The following is a 23,849-nucleotide window of genomic DNA, read 5'->3' on the forward strand; positions in this document are numbered from 1 at the left end:
CAGATTATGCATTGTTGATTGTCATATATGAAAACTCCCATCTTTTAATCATAATATGACCTGCAAGAAATTTTTACCTACTATTATAATAGCTTTATAATAATAAATTACTATTATCCATACCCAAACGGATCAGACTTAGTTTACCAAAATTTTGAAGCAGATATTTTTACAGTTGTTTCAGGAGATGGGTTGTGTCTTTTTGTATAAATGCATAATGATCCATCCCCTGCTTCCTGGTACCATTATCTAAAAAATTACTATTTTGTGGGTTGGTTTCCTTTTGCATTATTAACCAACAAAAAATAAAAATTACTGCTACTGCTAGTACTATTACTACTACTACTACTACTACTACTACTACTGCTACTACTAATGATACTACTACTACTACTACTACTACTACTACTACTACTACTACTACTACTACTACCTGTGTGGTTAGATGTCGCTATAATCTTGAAGTATCGTAACAGAGAGGAAGTGATATAGACTTAGGCTGAGTCTCTATTTTTGTGACCTATTTTAGTGTCTAGCAATTTTTATTTGAAGTGATGTTCAAAGCAAATAGTTTGTGAATATTATATGTAACCATAAGTATAAATAATGGAAAAGTGTGTATAAAGTGTACCAATTCTTAAACATTGAAGTTGGTAGCGTCAAGTACAACTTCTGTCAACGACAGACTCGCACAGATCCAGTCATGATACAAAAAATTGCGAGGAAACCTGGCCTTCTCTTAATGACAGTGGATCTCTTTTTTTCTCTCTCTCTCTGACCCGGGAGACACTCAAATCAGCGAAAAGGAACCCAGGTTCGGTAAAAGTGGCATGTTTCCCTTGGGAATAGATTGCATCGTCGCTAAATATATCGCTGTCTGACTCATGGGCGTTCGTTTTTGCGCAATGATGCGGCTTCCGTACTTTAATAACTAGTAATTTCCAAGTTAAGAAACAGTACTGTTGTGAAGTGCATCTTTAATAATACAATTAGAATAATGTTGTTACAAGTTAAAATTTGTTGCATGAGTAATTGAATTCCTAGTCGCAGTCATTTATTGAAATTGTGTTCTAGAGTTTCTAATATGAAACATTTTGTGCTTGGTAATGGATACACAGATTATCTCTTTCTTGCCTTTCTTAATGATTCATCCACTGCTATGGAGTAACGGTTAGCATGCCTGACCTGAAACGAGCGGACCCGGGTTCAAATCCTGATTGGAACAAGTAACTTGGTTGAGATTTTCTTTCCGGGGTTTCCCCTCAACCCATTAAGAGCAAATGCTGAGTAACCTTCAGCGATGGACCCTGGACTCATTTCGCTGGCATTATTATCATCTCATTCAGACGCTAGATAACCAAAGCGTCGTAAAATAACCAATTAAAACCTAATGATACAGCCTATACGTTGCTGCGAAACGTTGCATATTTCTGCATCTATGACACAAGTGACTTAAGGTATTATTATTATTATTATTATTATTATTATTATTATTATTATTATTATTCCTTGGGAAGATGATACTACGATCCAACGCTACGACCTAGTATAGTACGATTATTTAGTCCTGACAGTCGCCGGCAATGTGCACCTGGGTCAGGCGAGTCCATTTAGTTACGCCAAGGAGTGTTTGGGCTAGTCAGTCGCTTGCCTTCAGAGCGATCGGATGTCATGCGGTATGCTTCTATTACAGTTAGAGAACAAAATTGCAGATACAACTAATAAAGTAAGAGTTATTTTCATATTTACAGGTCATTTACAACCTCTAGACTCCATAAATATATGAAAAATAATATTATTTCACGTGACAGTTCTAACTTATTTCCCCCAAAAATGTTAGTTACTCCTTCTGCGCTTAATACGGTAGTAGAAATAGCTTATTTACTTACTTTCTTACTTACTTACAATGGCTTTTAAGGAACCCGAAGGTTTATTGCCGCCCTCACATAAGCCCGCCATCGGTCCTTATCCTGTGCAAGATTAATCCACTCTCTATCATCATATCCCAAGAAATAACCTATTTAGATTTCTAAATTCTTAACTATCTGAAATCATGTTCTTCAGGAAACTTATACTAAAACAAACATGGCAGGACCTCGAGGACGGGTTGAAGATAGAGACAACAATAGTATAAGACCGCTGATGGAACTGCAACCTCTAAGATCACAGTCTTAGCTCCACTCTGTTTTAACTTGTACATAAAGAGCTGCATCTTCTACTCTATAAGTCATCGCCCAGTAATAGTAATAATAATAATAATAATAATAATAATAATAATAATAATAATAATAAATATATGATTATGTCTCGTGACCAGAACATAGTACGAAATGGAAATATAAACATTGGAAATTTATCGTTTGAAAATGTGTAAAAATTCAAATACCATGGAGCAACAGTAACAAATAATGACACACGAGAGGAAATTAAACCCAGAATAAATATGGGAAATGCCTGCTATTATTCGGTTGAGAAGCTATTGTCATCCATTATGTTTCTAAAAATACTGAAAGATAGAATTTATAAAACAGTTATATTACCGGTTGTTCTGTATGGTTTTGAAACTTGGACTCTCACTTTGAGAGAGGAACAGAGGTGAAGGGTTTTTGAGAATAAGATGCTTAGGAAAATATTTGGGGCGAAGAGAGATGATGCTATAGGAGAATGCAGAAAGTTACAAAACGCAGAACTATACGTTTTGTATTCTTCACCTAATATAATTAGTAACATTAAATCCAGACGTTTGAGATGGACGGGGCATGTAGTACGTATGGGCGAATCCAGAAATGCATATCGAATGTTAATTGGAAGACCTGAGGGAAAAATACCTTTGGCAGGCCGAGAAGTAGTTGGGAGGATAATAGTAAAATGGATTTGAGGGAGGTGGGATATGATGCTAGGCACTGGATTAATCTTACTCAGGATAGGGACCAATGGCAGGCTTATGTGAGAGCGGCAATGAACATCTGGGTTCTCTAAAAGCCATTTATATGTAGTAGTAGTAGTAGTAGTAGTAGTAGTAGTAATAATAATAGTAATAATAATAATACTAATAATAATAATAATAATAATAATAATAATAATAATAATAATAATACTAACAATAACAAAATTTTCCACATGTATGAACTTAAACCAATATGAGTGTAAGAATATGTTAGATACTACTACACGTAATGAAGTCTCGGTCGTCTGCTAGGAGGGCCGTCAAGTCGCAATGCGGTCAGCAGGTAACTCGATTCCGAACTTAATAGGCAATTAAACGCGCGATCTGCTAATTGACTGCTAACTCCGTTAGGGCGCCTGCTGCTGGCCTCTAGCGCGGGTCGATAAATCCTGCACTGCACTGATTGATACAATTCCTAATTATTAATTTATTGCAGTGTCATTCGGGTTAACTGCAGTAGTTGATTCATGAGTGGGGACAGTATTCCCATGCAACAGAAAGCACCATCTAAATGGATCGACGCTATAGATGTGTATTTGAGTAATGTGTCCGTGGATTGCTGCATAACAACTCGATTGATCGACTTAGTATAGTTGCATTTGTTATTAACAGAATGAATTTCCATGACAAATGAAGTTTTGTATGAAATTCCAAATAGGGAAATAAAAGTTGCGTTTTTTTTAAGTTGTATTGATTGACGATTTTATATTATTTTATTGTGCACAATGGCTGTAAGTTTTGAACACTTTGGAAAATACACAGTTCGTTTTTCTCTTCTTTCCCTCTTATTATTCTCTACATTTTTCTCTTTTTCATTTTTTTCCTCATTTTCTGTTATTTCATTTTCGCTTTTTTTTCCTTGTTATTCTTCTCCATATTTTTTTCTTTCATACTTTCTCTCATATTCCCTTAATTTTTCCGTTCTCTTCATCTTCTTCTCGTCTTTTTCCCTAACGTTTCTGCTTTTCATTTTATTGTCCTTTCTTTTCTTTCTCACCCTTTCTTTTTATTTTTTCTTCATGCCCTTCTCTTCCAATTTTCCTTTCTCTCATATTTTCCTTTTTCCTTTTACCTATCTCTTCCCTTTTTCCTTCTCATCGTTCCTTTTTCCCATTTTCTTTCTCCCTTTTTGGTCACATCTTTTTCCTTCTCATCTCTTCATCCTCTCCTTCTCTTCCTACAATCGTTTGATCATTTTCTTCTCCGCTTCTTCCCTATGTAGCCTATACATACACCGTGTCCCGCTTAGAGGGGTCGAGAAATAAATGCTCACTATTTAAAATCAGATGAAGATATTGTTTTGATTTATATCTGACAAGATGCAGAAACTGTCCAAGTTTATGAATCAATGGTTTAAAACAGTTGCATGTTTATGTGCATGCGCACTAACGTTTATCGTGAAAACAAGCCTGGCATCATTCAGTAGAACATTCCGTTATTGGACCATTCTCCGTCATCGAGACGACAATCAAAGGGAATGTGTATCTGGACATGTGCACAACTTTTGTTGTTGATCAACTCCCCCAGGATCGGTTTTTCAGGAACAAGGAGAACCCTTGCCTGGCCACCTAGGTCACCCGACTTGACGCCTATTGATCTCTTTCTGGAGCTTTATGACGAATGTTGTGTACCAACGTGGTACAGTTGACGCTTTGGAAAAACTGAGACAACGCATTATAAATGCAGCTGCGCTAATCACTTCACAAATGTTATGGAACACTTGGCAGAAGGTTGAGTACCTTTTGGATGTCTTCAGGGTAGCTCGGGATGCACACATCGAGTTGCACTGACCATTCTCCGAAAGTCGGAGAGTTTTTACATCAAGTTGTACAAAAAGTTATGTTATAAAATCATTAGCCTCTTTATATTTTAAATTAGCATTTATGGTCATATTGTAGCAAATTAATCAGTGGCGTACGCAGAGTTTTGTCAATGGGGGGGTCATTATTAAAATGTTTTCAATTTACATTATCGGTATTTAAATTTTTATGTATTATTATTATTATTATTATTATTATTATTATTATTTATCATCATCATCCTCCTCCTTCTCCTCCTCCTCCTCCTCATCATCATCATCATCTGAGTTTTCACAGGGGGATATGAAACTAGTTCCAGGAAGAACGTTCACAACATCGTCACACTGCGGCTGTGAAGAATCATTTGCCAATGTGAAATTTTCACTAACCTCGCAAAAATCACTACTCGAATTTTTGTTTAAAAAAATTGTAAAATTAAGCTTTGCGGTCGCTTAGACATACGATCAAAGAACCGGGAACCATAATGTGAAGTTTATATTAAAAATATGAACTGTCAAATGTACAAAACGTTAAACGAACGTTTCACAATAAAGTCAGAACTCTAACGAACGGTTAAATGCCGCTCTTAAAATTAGTTTAAAATCGACAATGCACAATATTTAACAACATCTACACTGCAGAACTTCAAAACAATCTTTACAATATGTTTCACAACAAATTAAATTTCATATTGTGTCAGCTTCATTTTATTACAAGGTCGGTACTAGGCGGTAGGTCTCTCTATAATAAAGATAGCATTGTTATAATTATTCGAACGTGTCGCAGCACCAAGAACAGGGATTATACTGAAGGAGGAATAGGAGGACTATGCGTTATGTCGATGTAGATTTTGTTACACTGACAGTGAAAAATTATAGAAGAGGAAACGATTATGGATAAAAAAAATAGCTTACTCAAATCTAAATATGTCATTTTTTTAAGTTCAAAAGGAGGGTTCAGCCCGGTAACCTCCCTCGCGTACGCTCCTCGTATTAGTGCATATTTTAGAAGAAAAATAAATATTTGTGCTAGAGATATTCGATTTTCTGGCTAATTATGTTTTAACTCTCATTGCGAACAGTAGCTCATAATATAATTAATAAAGCACCGCTTGCATTCAGTTCATGACAGGTTATTATCACGGTTTACATGCAGCTTACAGTATTCAATAATGATATCCATTGTTACCGGTAAGTCGGAAAGATTAAAATTGGGTAGATGGTAGCTGCGTGTATAGGAAGTTGAGATTTCTCTCTATATCGCACGTCATCCATTTCTTTAAGTCTTTTCTTCGTATTACAGTTCAACCACTCTTTGCGCATCTGCCGTGGCGGAAAACCGATGAAAACTGTAGTAACAATAAGAAAGGAGAATGGGGAATTCGGAAAAAGTTGAATGCTACTGAGGTGACATTGTATTGCAGTAGAATAGGAGTAAAAAGCGTAGAGTTAAATGTACTGTTAAATTTTATTATCCAACTATTTCTAAAATCCGTGCTGTTTCTCTCCTTCTTTAACCCGGGTAATCGAGAGTTTACTATACAGGTTATTTTTATTTTATTTTATTGGGTTATTTTATGACGCTGTATCAACATCTAGGTTATTTAGCGTCTGAATGATATGAAGGTGATAATGCCGGTGAAATGAGTCCGGGGTCCAGCACCGAAAGTTACCCAGCATTTGCTCGTATTGGGTTGAGGGAAAACCCCGGAAAAACCTCAACCGGGTAACTTGCCCCGACCGGGATTCGAACCTGGGCCACCTGGTTTCGCAGCCAGACGCGCTGACCGTTACTCCACAGGTGTGGACTCTATACAGGTTATTTTGCTAATGTTTTCGCTGTGTGATAGCTACTCAGATTTGTTAAAAGTAGCCAGTTTGTTTTACTTTAACCGCTATTATGTGTATGAAAAGTCGTGAACATTCAGTACTTTATAACCACGTAAATTTGTCCACCCTACTCCATTTCCTTTGCTTTTCATTTATATGAACTATAAAGATAAGTATTGTAATGCTGCAGAAGCTGTTCCGATATTTTGAAGGAAATGCAAGTTTTCAGTGTCCCTGTCATTGAAGAAGTGTTTTCGAGCATACTGTACCGTCGGACCGGCTGTTCATCTCGTCATTTCTCTTCCATTTTGAATAAATAATAATTTTACAGCAGATATGCATATTTATCAAGTACTGTTATAGAATAACGGTATTCATTCAGGAAATGTCTTACCGTGAAGAAAATGATAGGCCTAAATATAACAGATTTCTAGACTTTGATTTGCAGCGGTTTCACCTTTAGACTGTCTAATAGTTGGAGAAGAGTTCGTGAAACTGTCCTAGTTGAAATTATCACTACATGGTTATGAATGCCTTGTTTTCCACAGTTGCTTGATTTTCTCGGTCATTTTGGTGGTTATTAATTTTTATGCATGTAATATAATAATAATAATAATAATAATGATAATAATAATAATAATAATAATAATAATAATAATAATAATCCTTACCGCAACAGTTCTAATTGAAGCAAGCCTCACGTTCAGTTACTTAGGGAGGTGGGCGATCACTCGATCAGTATGGGGTAACATATGGTCAGTACGTTGATCCCACAGCCTTTAGTGCTGATTTGATAGAAAGAATACGTCATTAAATTTATCTTTCCACTTCACTGGGTAGACACTAGTCCAGGGAAACAGAACTGGCGAGAAAAGGGTGGAAAGCATGGGAAAAGCGTTTGTTCCCCGTCCACAGTCCACCAGCGTTGAATGACGTATCTGTGGCCCGTACGGAATCACATAAGACAGACACTGAATACATATCCCCTCCTCTACCAAGTCAATGACGCTGGGTGGAAAGAAAGGGTGATTGATCTAACGCCACAATTGTCGTCCAGTTCTGCAAGCCTGGACTAGTCCCATATAATAATCGAATGTGTATGTTTATGTTTTTTTTTCTCATGAAGTTCCAAAGAAGCGCGTCCCGTACCACCAGCCAAAACCATGACGCCTTAGCCACGTGACACTGCGTGTGACTTTTATTTACATGTGCTGACTATAAAAAATAGTTTGCGACCAACTGAGTGGTCTATACTTCTTGACATTAGCGATATCTATGAGCTGTTCATAGTCGGTGCGAATAACTACAAGTTAAGGGCCCTGCCATTGAACAAAGAAATTGTTAATTGGGGCTATTACAACAATATTGAGGAGATATACTTTCATCTCTTTTGTTGTGCATAATGTTGTTAGAACGGCTTGCTCTAATGCAGCGTTGTCAGACAGAGACTAAACGGATCGGAGCGCTCCACTATGACTCGTTGCGTGCTCTGGTGTTTCTACAGACATAAGCAAGTTCACGCTCCGACTGCACACTCTAGCTCCAAAACCGGTTTTGGAGCTTATAACTCTGACACTACTGCTGTAATGTTTTTGTCACACTTTATTTCCTTGCCTCAATACAATTTAATGTATTTGTTTTAAGCTACTTTTATGCATTAGTGTATAATATGAATGTTTATGGATGGAATTATTATTATTATTATTATTATTATTATTATTATTATTATTATTATTATTATTATTATTATTTTATTATTATTTTATTATTATTATTACTATTATTATTATTATTATTATTATTATTATTATTATTATTACCGTAAAGTGGGGTGACTTTGAATGCTGAGGTGACTTTGAACAGTAATTTATCTCCTTTCTAAATTAAATGCTGTACCCAATTGCGAAAAAACTGTTTAAGTTGTCAATAAATTAGTTCAGTTTTTCCACAATAGGGTACAGCATTTAGTTTAGAAGGCCACTAAATTACTGTTCAAAGTCACCTCGGCATTCAAAGTCACCCCACTTTACGGTATTATTATTATTATTATTATTATTATTATTATTATTATTATTATTATTATTATTATTTCACAAATTTTGTGTTAAAATGGTGTAGAGAAAAATTTTGTTGTCCACCGCTGTCGAGTAACGATTAGCATGCCTGACCGTGAAACGAGCGGATCCGGGTTCAAATCCTGGTTGGGGCAAGTTATCTGGTTGAGATTTGTCCGAGGATTTTGTTTACCTTCGCGTTCTGTTGATTTGTAAGGACAACAAAACGAGGGGAGTTAGAAATTGCTTTTTCAGAAATGTTCATTTGAGGTCGGTTTAGAGTTTAGAGTGTAAACCTGCTAACTAATTAAATAGTATATTGTAGTACTTGTGCGGGAAAGGCTTCATTGCGAAACGAGTATGAAATTTGGAGCGCGAGGAATCATATGAGTTTTGCACTGGCTCTTCCGCAAGTGTCTTACACGCAATTTTTTCTACGAAAATATTATTTAATTAAATGTAAATAATTAATTACAATTGAAAATATTGAAAAAACCGTTAAAACACGTTTTCATTTACGTCATCAGTTTTGTTGCGAAGACACTAATAGGAACCCATTATTGATATAAACAGCTATTCGGTTTGGACGATACTGTGTTTTGTATGCTTAACAGTTCTATATTTAAGATGTTCTGAATTATAGATTTTGAAGACGAGAAGGAAGACGAAGATTTTATATAATCTGCTGGAAGATATAAGAGAGAACATTATACTTTCTTAGCGTAAAGAAATGTGAACAGTTGGAATTTTTATGTATTTTCTCATTTTATTGAAACTGGTGGATAATGTATTCTAATTCTCAGTCCTTCATATAAATGTGAAGCGTTTCATATTTAATTTAGAAGAGAAGACTGTAGTGTGCGGAAAGTGCGTGCGCACTGAATGTAGAAAATCGTACTTCCAATGTCAGTTCTGTTACCAAGTAACCTATCATTCTGCACTTACGTAGAAAAAGATAATTTTACAGGGGAAACAAAAATCTGAGTATAAATTAACCCTGAAACTTTAGGACCAAATGCAAAGTACAGGTGGTATTACCACAGGATTAATTTATACTGAGTTGTTTGTTTCCCACCTGTACTGTATTACCACGGGGTTAATTTATACTGCGTTGTTTGTTTCTCACTTGTACTGTATTACCACAAGGTTAATTTATACTGCGTTGTTTGTTTCCCACCTGTACTTTATTACCACAGGATTAATTTATACTGAGTTGTTTGTTTCCCACCTGCACTGTATTACCACAGGGTTAATTTATACTGCGTTGTTTGTTTCCCACCTGTACTTTATTACCACAGGGTTAATTTATACTGCGTTGTTTGTTTCCCACCTGTACTTTATTACCACAGGATTAATTTATACTGAGTTGTTTGTTTCCCACCTGCACTGTATTACCACAGGATTAATTTATACTGAGTTGTTTGTTTCCCACCTGTACTGTATTACCACGGGGTTAATTTATACTGCGTTGTTTGTTTCTCACTTGTACTGTATTACCACAAGGTTAATTTATACTGCGTTGTTTGTTTCCCACCTGTACTTTATTACCACAGGATTAATTTATACTGAGTTGTTTGTTTCCCACCTGCACTGTATTACCACAGGGTTAATTTATACTGCGTTGTTTGTTTCCCACCTGTACTTTATTACCACAGGATTAATTTATACTGAGTTGTTTGTTTCCCACCTGCACTGTATTACCACAGAGTTAATTTATACTGCGTTGTTTGTTTCCCACCTGTACTTTATTACCACAGGGTTAATTTATACTGCGTTGTTTGTTTCCCACCTGTACTTTATTACCACAGGGTTAATTTATACTGAGTTGTTTGTTTCTCACCTGTACTTTATTACCACAGGATTAATTTATACTGAGTTGTTTGTTTCCCACCTGTACTTTATTACCACAGGGTTAATTTATACAGCGTTGTTTGTTTCCCACCTGTACTTTATTACCACAGGATTAATTTATACTGCGTTGTTTGTTTCCCACCTGTACTTTATTACCACAGGGTTAATTTATATCCAGTTGTTTGTTTCCCACCTGTACTTTATTACCACAGGGTTAATTTATATTCAGTTGTTTGTTTCCCACCTGTACTTTATTACCACAGGGTTAATTTATATTCAGTTGTTTGTTTCCCACCTGTACTTTATTACCACAGGGTTAATTTATATTCAGTTGTTTGTTTCCCACCTGTACTTTATTACCACAGGGTTAATTTATATTCAGTTGTTTGTTTCCCACCTGTACTTTATTACCACAGGGTTAATTTATATTCAGTTGTTTGTTTCTCACATGTACTTTATTACCACAGGGTTAATTTATACTCAGTTGTTTGTTTCCCACATGTACTTTATTACCACAGGGTTAATTTATATTCAGCTGTTTGTTTCCCACATGTACTTTATTACCACAGGGTTAATTTATACTCAGTTGTTTGTTTCCCACATGTACTTTATTACCACAGGGTTAATTTATATTCAGTTGTTTGTTTCCCACCTGTACTTTATTACCACAGGGTTAATTTATATTCAGTTGTTTGTTTCCCACATGTACGTTATTACCACAGGGTTAATTTATATTCAGTTGTTTGTTTCCCACATGTACTTTATTACCACAGGGTTAATTTATATTCAGTTGTTTGTTTCCCACCTGTACTTTATTACCACAGGGTTAATTTATATTCAGTTGTTTGTTTCCCACATGTACTTTATTACCACAGGGTTAATTTATACTCAGTTGTTTGTTTCCCACCTGTACTTCATCACGTATACTTTGGATTTGGCCCTAAAGTTTCAGGGTTAATTTATATTCAGTTTTTTGTTTCCCCTGTAAAATTACCTTTTTATTAAATAGCAGGTTTACTTTCTTAGCCGACATTATTGCGAACTTAGATTGGATTGAGAACCACCGATGTGGTATAGAGATAGCAAGTGGGACTCGTGCTTCGGGACTGCACTGGAAAGTCAGTTCGAATCCAGCTTGGACTGGTCACCTGGTTGGGACTTTTCGGTCAATTATGAAAATAGGGCCCATGAATAAATTTGCTAACATTACATTGTGTACTGTAGTTACTGTAGGGCTGTAGGCGATTATGCTTCAATTCACTTAGCGCCGTGTTTGTACGGCAACATCTCCGACTCGCAAGCTTGGCGGTGCAGTATGTGGCGTTGTGCAGGCGTCTGTTTTCCGCTGTTACTCATTCGCCGGTTCCATCGACCGTGCAAGTGAGAGGAGTTGCTAATGCTGTCTTTGTAATAATTATTTGTACTGCTAATTGAGTTTGCCTCACGGCTGAATGGTTCTGCTGCGTTTTTCAAAACATAGGCATTCTGGGACGAATTGAATGCTCATACAATACATCAGTGATACAAAGGGATTCTCTGCGATTAGTTGCAGCGTTTCTGTTAATGGGATCAGTCCGTGTTACATATGATTTAACACTCTCGCAGCAGCACCATTGAGCCGGTTACAAGCTGCTATGGGAAGAAATACCTTTGATCAATTCATAAGGTGTCGCTATTTATGTTTTCAAAAAGTGATATGAACGTGTCATGTAGGCAGTATATGTAAATTGAAATTAGTGCGCGATTTATTACTGTTATTATTATTATTATTGTTGTTATTATTATTATTGTTGTTATTATTATTATTATTATTATTATTATTATTATTATTATTATTATTATTATTGTCCTCATTCACTCTTCTGGTGTGCCCGAACAATCTAAGCATCTTGAGTTCCATTTTTTCAACGACGACTACGGTGATGTGATGATATTAATAATAATAATAATAATAATAATAATAATAATAATAATAATAATAATGGCGTTTTCCAAATTAGATACTGATCCCTTTGATTTCCTCATTTGTTAGTTTCTGCAATATTGATAATTTACAGCTTTTCCTTAGACAGTTCATCTCCATAGCAAGCAGCTTGTTCCTAAATTTTATAATTATTAATATTCACACCTCAGATCCATATAATAAAATGATCTGAATAATAGTTGAATATAGTCTCGTCTTTGTTGCCATAGTGATTTTTTTTGTCCCACTGCATCCTATTAATTTTCATAATAGCTGCTCTTCCCCTAGTAATTCTCTGTACTATTTGGTTTTTACTATTTCCTTTTTTATTATACAAGGTGAAAGTGAAATAAGCCTACACATGGAAAGGGACAATAGGTTAAATGAATAGAAAACCTATATTACGTTTTGTGATTAAATGCATAGTTAATTAGAAAATTAAGTTAGAAGTTTCAGCAGTCTGGCAACATCGCCGCTGACACAGTCCTCTTTCTTCTTGTAATACAGATGTAAGAGGTCAACGAACTCAGGTCTGTCTCCCTACGTGAATTCCTCCACCTCCCTCTCTGGCTACAACGTTGCAATCTGGTTGCATCGTTCAGTGGCTTGGTGGTTTTCAAGTTAAATTTACACGAAAACGGTCCACACTATTGAAATACGCCAGATGGATAAATGATTCCTTATTAGATTTTCTATCGATATGGACAAAAATCACGATCCTACTCGCAATAGTTACCGAATAAACTCTTTTTTTTTTTCTGAGAAAACTATGAACTTTCCAGCAATATGGTATTACATTTTTTTGTTACATACAACATGAGCTATTCGATATGAAAATCTGCAGGATTATTTCACTTCCACCCTATCTATTGGATATGATGGTGATGATGATGATGATGATGATGATGATGATGATGATGATGGTAATAATATTGTTGTTGTGTCAACTGTCCGAAGACAGGTCTGAATCTCACAAGCGATATTAAGAAGGCACCACTTATGAGGCAACTAGGCCAGAAAATAATGGGGTAGGGTGGCCAGTTCCTTTCGCCCTCCATTGAATACATCGCCAACTAGCTACATATTACACTAATCAGACTTCAGATGCATAGGCTACAAATAATTTTTCTTCCTCTGACACATATCGTCAAGTGAAATGTACTGCCTGATAATAGATGTACATATTAGCCAGAACCTCAATCAGAGGAGGTAATAATAATAATAATAATAATAATAATAATAATAATAATAATAATAATAATAATAATAATAATAATGGCGGCCTAATAATAATTTTGATTATAATTAAATCAGACTGCTAGAATAAAAATTAATTCATTCATTGATGCTACTGTACATCGTATTTTAATATCTACAAATTAATTTATTCTTTTGATATTCATCCTAAGCTACTTATCTTATCCATTCATTTGTAAAGTTTAACCGTAGAACAAGTTAATCTAAAAGGTATCAATAACATGTGCAGTCAGATGCTTGTAATGAAAATGAAACGTAGTTAGCGTTTGAACGTTCTACTCTGCTTGGCACCGCTCTTGTGTAGCTTCAGGCGGTTGAAGCTCCTCTTGTTGGCTGTCTTGAAGTAATTAACAGCATTTGAAATGCCAGGGGACGTACTGACGACAGTGACTTATTCGCAAATAACGTTAGCTTGTTGCTTGGTTTTTAGTCACCCACTTGACATTATGCCTTGACATAAGAGACAAATGAAGGTATTAAAAAAAAAGGTAATCCATCATATTAGGAAGAACATCATTGTACTAGTATTAACAGAGGCGAAATGAGTACCGCAACCATTTTACGTTCATAAATCTAATTTTTTTGTGTTTTAACTGTATGTTGAAACATGAAATGTGCAGAGTATCAACATTACTTACCGGTTTCACCCAGGTTATAAAACATCCAACTATGTCAGGACTGGAAATGGACCGGACCTGAACGGCGCCGGCGTTCCGATTCGTGAATTTCAGGAACATTTTCGTTATATCTCTTTTAAAATGGCTATTTCCGTTCCGGTTCATTTTAATTTATTAGATATAGTATTTGGATATATGTTCCATGTTAGTTTAAATTAAATATTATTTGAAAAATGACAAGGGTATCATTCGAAAAAAAAAATAATAATAATATATATAATAATAATAATAATAATAATAATAATAATGATTTATTGTAGCTGATAGAGTTAAGGCCGTAAGGCCTTCTCTTCCACTCAACCAGCAAAAAGTATACATACATATGTGTGAACTTACAAGCTACAAAGAATACAATTTGATTTAGATAAAAGTTACGTGTATACAAGAGTTACATATGAATTAAACAGTAAAATACTGTGAACTATTAATTAAACAATGAAATACAAACTGTGTAGCAGAATTAAACTAAAATACATAGAATGTCAATTTTTTAAATAATGTTAGATAATAGGAAGAAATTATTGAGAGACAGTTTTGAAAATACAGCACTATCAGGATGCATATTTGAAGAAAGAAGTTACCGTATAGTCAATGACCGTTAAGCCAGTATAATTAGAGTGAATTACTAAGAAGGTTATCCTTTAAGCTATTTTTAAAAATGTTCATTGTCTTGCAGCCCCTAATACTTTTTGACAAGGAATTCCATTGTCGCGAGGTGGATACTGTAAAAGATGAAGAGGTATACTTAGCGTGCCACAGACAAGTGATCTGGTATTTACGTCGTGGTTAAAGTATAGATAAGAGAAACGAGACGAAAGGTAATTTGGTGTTAAGGTGTGCAGAAATCGAAAGAGTAAAGACAAAGAGTGTAAAGTTCTACGTTCTTTGAGTCGGAACCACGAAAGACATGCGAAGGACAGTGATATGTGATCATATTGTCGGATGTTGCACACATATCTGACGCACATATTCTGAACTCGCTGTAACTTGACTGACAGTTCAGAACTTAGGACACTTAACAAAACGTCACGTATACGCTGTCGCTTATGTGCAACACACTTGCAGCATGCGTTTGATATATTTGATTCTGCATTGAGTATCGTTGAGGTTCTGAACAATAGCTCGGCGTTAATAAATTAAAGACCGGAATTCAGCAACACTTTATCACTCCATATCCAGCTAGTGATCAGGTGTTATAGGTCACTGCTAGACAGGGAGTCGAATTTCTCATTGTTTAAACTGCGACCTGAGTATCCATTTTGAATACTTTACGAAACAAAGGTTCCAGTCACAAGTTAGGCCCGGAAATAATTCTCTTTCGCTAGTAGTAACATATGCATCGAAATATTATATTTTCCGACTGAATGAAGTGACTACCGTTCGTGTTTTCCGTCTTTTTTTATTTATTTTTATTATCCAATTTAATAAATCCTATTTCACCCTGAGGTATATTAGGGTTATAGTTGGTCTTCGTAAATATATCAAAGAGATGAACATTTCCGAAGACTTTTGTATCAAAGTTTTATATCAATTGATGTGTGTAAATATTGAAATGTTATATACAGACTGATTCACGAGGATTTACCGTCCCTTGCGGAGCTTATTTCCGAAGAAATTCTGTGCAAAAAATCGTATAAACATTTGCCCAAATCTCAATATTTTCAGAATATTGAGAATTTGAAGTTGTTTGTAAAATACTATTATACTATTATTCTTGAATTTTAAGGGTAAAAGAATATTACAGATAAAGAATGAACTATTCAGGAGTATCATTTCTTTAATTATCTAATATTCTGAAGCCAGAAATGTGTTGTGAATTTCATAGTTGCTTCGTACAGATTCTTTTTTCGATTTTAACTACAAAATTACATTTTAATTACATTTAATTACATTTGCTTACTCATTTATCACAGATATTGTTACAAATCACGCCACTCTTGTAAATTCTTTAAGACTGTACATTAGGATGCATAATTAAACTGTAAAGAATCAAGTTCCGGAAGTCCTATGATTTGTAACAATTTTTGTGGTAAGTGCGTAAGAATGACATCATTTTTAGTTAGAAATTGAAAACAAAATCTGTACAAATCAATTAACAACACATTTTTAGCTTCAGAACACTAGCCAATTAAAGAAATGATACTTCTGAATAGTTCATTCTCTATTTATAATATTTTTTTTACACTTAAAACTAAAGAAAAAAGGTATTTTACTAACAAATTCAATTGGTGTAATATTGAGATTAGGACACATGTTTATATGACATTTTTTACTCAGAATGTCTTCGGAAACAAGCTCCGTAAGGGACGGTAAATCCTCGTGAATCACTCTATATAGGTTATCTAGACAATATTGAGCATAACAATACTCAGCGTCACCTGATTGGTCCTCAATTCCGTCATCGTCATCAACACCACTGTGTCCACGAAAATAACAAGAGCGTTCCGATTCGTAAAAAACGTCACTCTCAAGTCCTGAACTGAATATTATTATGATGTACTGAAGTATATATGATATTTTCGTGCAGGAATTCTGCATTACCATATGGTGAAGAACGGTTGCCGGAGAGAATCTTTCTCTGTTCTACCCATTCTTCACCTGAATCGAGTAGTTTGACATTTAAAAGGGTTCAGAATGAAGTACCAGCTATGAAAATATACTCGATTTTTTACTGAAGTCCAACTGACATATTACAATAAATCCCTTCTGTTACAAAGTAGAAGAACATAATTCTGTACGGGAATATTGAGAAATCTCTATTGCCTGAAGGTATGCATGCAGTCGTAGAGTCGTCCTCGGGGGCGTTCGATTCTCTCTTGGGCTGATTACGTGGTTGAGTTTTTTTCCGAAGTTATCCCAACCGTAAGCTGAATGTCATGTAATCTATGGCGAATCCTCGGCCTCATCTCGCCAAATACCATCTCCCTATCACTAGTTCCATCGACGCCAAATAACCGAGTAGTTGATACAGCGTCGTTAAACAACTAATTAAAACAAAAAAACGAGTTCTCATGCCACAACCACTGAACCCACTTTTTAGCACGATACTCTTGTCGCAGCTACGGTTTTTATAAGTGGGTCATGGCTTTGTCCTCCTCCCACCTTAAATTATTTAGAATATATACATTTTGAATGATTTTAGTTGACTGTATGTATGAGTTTACCGCGTTCAATTGGTGTTACACAACTTTCATTTTCATTATTACTATCAGTATTTGAGCCGTTCAGAGCAGAAGTGGTGTAAGTCAAAAATGGGTAATGAGGGTTAAAGTAAGCATTCTGTAAAATATAGCGCAAAGTGACAATTAATATTCAATTTATTTAAACTATTAGTAGTCATTGGATAGCACGAAGGACATATTAACTGCTACGTTGCGCTGTATTTTACAGAATTTTTACTTTAAATCTCACTACCCAATTTTGACTTACACCACTTTTGCTCTGAACGGCTCATTTCAAGAAACAGACTCCCAAGGATGCCACATGATAAGAACTGGTTTACTCTTAAACTAGTCCCAACTCACAACTTAGTTTCAAATCGTAAGCCAAGAATACTAACTACCCTCTTCTTCAAGTTCTTCTTCTAACTGTCGTGTGGTCATACTCTTCACTGGCTCTAACTTGGACTGGATATATATTGCTCTTTCCCACTGACTAAAAAATCAGTGAACGAACAGTATACTCTGCCTTCCATTGTCCTCAAATCGATTCAGTTAAATAATATAAAATCTTGTCAACTCCTCTTTGGTTCCGTTGTTTTTACGGGCTTAAAGCAGACAGTTGATACAAATCTATACTTGTCTCCAGGTTGTTTGTTTCATCGTTGTATATGAGCTAAATTGTTAGATATTTTAATTAAGGCTCAAGAAGAAGAACAGTAGACAAATGTTGTAGGTCTCTAATGATTTAGCTTCGAAAATGAACGCAGAAAGTAGTGGCTCCTAAACGCTGGAGAGATTATACAGTCCGGGTAACGTCGAAACTTCTTCATGACTCCGCTGTGGCCTCTTGGTGTAGTAACAGTGGCCGTTGTACCGTAATCTGCTGGACGATTTTTAAGGCGAGGAAAAAATTTACACAAACTTTATTTAAGCTTATCTTAAACTAGAATATGAAATTCACGACCCCTTTGTTTCCAAAGAGGCTTACAGCAACAACGAGCTCAATGTATTAGATGTTTTAATCAGTATATTTTCAGCATTTTCATTTTTTCGGACTGGTACCAATAGCCCAATTTTCTTTTAGTAAAATAGGCCTCATATTGGTATAAAAAAGTTATAGAGACAATGCAAACAAAACTACTTAGACACACATCAGAACCAAACAAAGACTCTCTCTCATTGGAAGAGACTACGTCATTTGATTTACTGTTGCGTATCCGTCAGTCTCTTTCTTGTAATAACAGTATATTTCAATACACTGTTGAAACACGTCAAAATTATATCACAGTTTAGTAGCAGTGAATACTTGAAATCGCATATCTGTCTTATGTTCATAGTTGGAAATGCTTTTTACACTTTGCTCTTCTCGTACTGAACAAGTTTCGAAGTTACCAGCGTGTACCGTTGCACGCTGAAATGATGTAAATGTGCCCTCTTCATGTAACAATCTGTAGAACAGCGCGGTGGCCTGAAAACCCTTTGACGGTTATCAAATCAGCTCCAGGCCGGTCTGGAATTGACTACAATCGCCGCAGGCAATATCAGAACATAATGTATAGTAGGGATTTTGATGCCGAACACAAAGGGATAACAGAGAACGAATCTGCTGATATATTGGTTAATAGGAATTGTGGAGTTGTATTCATAGGATTCAAAGATGCTTTGGATGCAAACTTTGAGATCTAGTTATGCTGGAGACACCACATACATTGTAAGTCTGTTGCACAAATAATATGTGGTGATTTATTGTGAGAACTTAAAAAATGTATACCAGTTTTAAATAGCTTATTGGAAGTCTACTGCGGAATTAAAATATGATCATTTCTTATGAAGATGTAAAAATAAATCAACCTTAAATTTAATCTTACGAATAGAAATCTTAAACTTATTTAACGTAATGTTAAGGATATTATATGTAGAAGTGTAATCGTAATAATAAAATGTTATACATTGTTAAAGAAATTTGTTAAAGCAGTCTTTTTTGTTAATGCGAAGTTGTTAGGTATTTCCAAAGTATACTAGGTGTAGACGCATTCGACATTTCGGAGCTATACGTTGGCTCTTCATCAGTAATGTCAGGAAAGGGTAACCGGAAAACCTTCCTGTTGTATTCGTTACCAAGAGCTGGACTGGACATCGAGTGAATGCGTGATGTTGTGCAAGATGATAGGTAATTCTGTAAGCGATAGACAGCATTATACATTGCGTATGAAACAGATGGTTTCATATAAAATATAGTCTGAATCGCTTTCGTCATCGAGATATGGAAACATTGCTTGACGATAGAGGGGTCCACACCTGTGGAGTAACGGTTAGCGCGTCTAGCCGCGAAACTAGGTGGCCCGGGTTCGATTCCCGAACGGGGCAAGTTACCTGGTTGAGGTTTCTCCGGGTTTTCCCTCAACCCAATATGAGCAAATGCTGGGTAACTATCGGTGCTGGACCCCGGACTCATTTCACCGGCATTATCACCTTCATGTCATTCATTCAGACGCTAAATAATCTAAGATGTTGATACAGCGTCATAAAATAACGTACTAAAAACGATCGTGGTATGGATCTGCTATAGTTATCAAGCAACATTAGACGCACAGGGAACATGCTACACGCTACTCAAGCAACTGGTGTGAGAGACAGTCGTCTGTAACACTGGGGGTGCCATATCTCGGCAGATCGATTGGACTTAACGGACTTGTTCCATGGCCGGCGCGTTCGCCAGACTGACATCCTGTGACGTTCAGATGTGGGATAACAGGAAGAGTACTGTGCACTCTCAATGTTTTAAAACCCAGGAACAGCTGTTGAAAACAATTGTTTGTAAGGGAAATAAGATTCGGAATACGCCAGACATCTTGAAATGCACACGATCGTCATGACATAAGGGGGATCGATTTTATTGTGAATGTGCTGATGGACATTTCCAACATCTCTTACGAAGTGCATTGTCCCACTTTCCGTGTAAATAATATACCTTATGAAAAGCAAAGTTGCCTTTGTTCTGATTTCCCACTGTCATTAGAGCGACAACATAGCGGTTTCGACTGTATGATTACACGAAATCGTTTGTTTTGTAGTGTAGCGTATTGTGTTCCACATTAATGTAGGCCTACATAAATACTGAGCAACCTATATATAAAGTCCAGTTAGTTTATGTTGACACAGAATTTTTAGAAAGAAAAGGAAATAATCACCCTCACACTTGCCCGCATCGTTACCGTAAACTCTTGCAATATGGCCGCTGGATGAAGCAGTGACTTAACCAACCCTGTCATCTGATTATAAAACTTTGCCTCTTTTTTAACACCGCACCGGTCTGAACATAAAACACAAGTGAACTGGCGATATTAAGTAATATTGTAGTAGTAATGTTGAAAAAAAAAAGACAAAGTTATATACACTGGCGGACAAAAAATTTGGTACACTTGAATTTTTCTTTGTATTTAATATGTCACCAATATAATTTAAATGGTGATTAATTTAATTATAAGATTATAAACATAACATATACTGAAAACGAAAATGATTATGACTTCATACCATCAACAATTACCAACAATAACATCACAACCTAGATTTGAACAAAATTTTGCTTATGCAGAGTGTGGCAACAATGGGCATTATTGTTGGTAATTGTTGGTGTTATGAAGTCATGTTCATTTTCTTTTTTATATAGTAAGATTATAATCTTATTAATCACTATTTAAAACATATTAGCGACCTATTAAATACATTTACAAAGTAAAATTCAAGCGTGCCAAATTTTTTATCTGCCTGTGTATATACAAAGTGTTTCAGGAGGAATAGTAAATATTTTAAAGGGTGATAGTATGGACTATTCTGAGTAAAAAAGTTCATATAAACATGTGTCCAATTTTTATTGGGTACAGAGATACAACTGTTAGAATGTAACCCAAGAAGGTGTTAAACAAAGGCAAATGATTACGTTCAAAGTTAATTTTCATAAATTCCACCACCGACTTCAATGCACTTTCGACTTCTCTTGACAGCACTACGTGTAGCTGTTCTGAGGTCGTCTTGGTGTTCTTTTATGAGGGCAGAATTATTCATGATCCGAACGATTAAATCAGCTCTTGTGTTTACTTTTTCTTTGTAGACTTCGCCTTTCAACCATCCCCACAGGCAAAAATCTAAAAGGGTAAGGTCCGGGGACCTTGGTGGCCAAGAGACGTGACCATATCTGCCGATTCATCTTCCGGAAAATGTTAGGTTTAGATGATGTATCAGTTATGTAAACTAAAGCACAACTTCACAACTTAACCTTCAAAACAAAAATGACAATCGATAAATAAGCTCATAGCAACCCGAGTAGCAACACACGAGGCGAAAGTTCATTGAACGTAATCATTTGCCTTTGCTTAACACCTGCTCGAGTTACATTCTAACAGGTGTATCTCTGTAATGAAAATTGGACATATGTTTATATGAACATTTTACTCAGAACAGTCCATACTATCACCCCCTAATATATTTAATATTTCTCCTGAAACACCCTGTATATAATATATGCACTTCCTGTTTCATGATGCTTAGAGTCTATTTCAACTCAGAAACTAAATTAAGTCACAATGTGAACACCACCAACAGACTGGAGCGGCGAGGCAGCTTGGAAGAATGTATGACAACAGCGTTTTTTCTTTCGGAAAATCCTTAACATTAATGAGGGTTTTGCATTGTACTTGAATAGGAGTGAAAGCATGTCGTTGGCGAGAAAAGATTTTTATTTCTGTCTGTGCCAAAATAAACCAATTGGACTTTGGTGACGAGAAAGGAGGCGGAGTCATCATCAGAATACTCTCCATTGTCCGGCTCGCATGAAGTATTACAGTTGTTTCACAGTCTAGTATATAGTCACAAAGTTTGGGTTGATGAGATTGCTAGGAACAATAGACTGTGCAGGTACTATTTCGCATTGTCTGTAATGAGTAGATAATAGCGATCCTAGTGGTTAGTAACTATCTATGGATGCATATTTATTACATATTGAGCTTCGTGACTGTATATACTAGACTGTGGTTGGTGGCTGCGGAACCGTGAAGGAGAGGACTTGGTTAGGTGGACGCGAAATGGTGCTGGAATTCAGTTCCCCTTTTCCTGTTGATGGGGCCGACATGTACCTCCTAAACGTAGGGGCCAGAAGATAGGTTTTCTCGTTCCCCTTTCCCACTCTTTTCTGTTGGTGGAACCGATATTTAGCTCTGAAACGTTAGATCCAGTGAATAGGTTTCCACGTTTCCTTTTTCCTATTTTCCCTGATGCTGAATGGGGTACAAATGTACATAGCTCCGAAACTTTGGCTGTCTCTGCATCTAGGACCCGGTGCAAATACTCAAAATGTTTATAAGAACTTTATAAAACCCTAAAACACACCTCGTAAAAACCTATTAACATCGAGATTCATTGTGTTAGTTACACTGGTGAACTTAACAAAGGTTTCATTCAGGATTCTGAATAAATTAATGTTGAGGGTTATTTTGACAATAGTGAAATTATGTAATGGGATTGGGAGCATGTGTTCCAATCAGTGCCATATTTGTGTGAAATGTTGCGAACAACGTATTGTTCAAATTGAACGCTATGTATGGAGGTACAAAAGGCAATGAGACGGATTCTGAACTTCAATTATTTTAATTGAAATGTACTCCACAATACGTTTTTCTACATTTTAAGATACATATGTATAATTGAATAGCCGCCTAGAACAACGTTGTAACCCTCATATCTCATAAGTGAATAATGATTGTTAATGATGCGCTGTATGTAATGCTTGTGCTCGTATTAAAATCAGCACACATGTCTGATTGTCAACCTTGCTCTAATAAATTAAAAGTATGTACTGTACAATGTGTTTTTCCCCATTTTTTAAGAATTTCGTATTTGCTGGTTACAACCTTGTTCTAGGCGGCTATTCAATTGTCACGTTTTCAACAATAAATCCAGTGTACCAGTGTTCGATTCCTGACAGGCAAATGGAGATTTATTTCCCTTTTATTCGGACAAACTATGTTATTTTGTTTTTTGTCCTGCATTCTCTCATATTGTGGCTGATGTGGAAGAGATTCCGAATATAAATTGAGGCGTTCCGCTTGGATCCTCCATAAGAAAGTGAAAGTGTCTTTCATAATGATTATAGAGCATTCGGAGTTTAGAAAATACCATTAGGTGTCTGTCTTCTTAGCGGACCCCCCCCCCCCTTCTTTGCAATATAACAAAAATAAATTATTTACGTATTTTGTAATGTATTGGTATAAAATAACATAAATCTAAATGTATGTAAGCATTGCTTCAAATAT

General features: G+C 35.8%; 1 protein-coding gene across 15 annotated transcripts in view; it reads left to right on the forward strand.

Annotated features, from left to right (window-relative positions):
- LOC138699780 (multiple PDZ domain protein-like) overlaps positions 1-23,849 on the forward strand; it is a 1,065,748-nt gene that overhangs the window by 405,170 nt on the left and 636,729 nt on the right. The gene's annotated exons all lie outside the window — the stretch shown is intronic.

Source organism: Periplaneta americana, chromosome 5 (assembly GCF_040183065.1).
Source record: "Periplaneta americana isolate PAMFEO1 chromosome 5, P.americana_PAMFEO1_priV1, whole genome shotgun sequence".
Lineage (NCBI taxonomy): Eukaryota > Metazoa > Arthropoda > Insecta > Blattodea > Blattidae > Periplaneta > Periplaneta americana.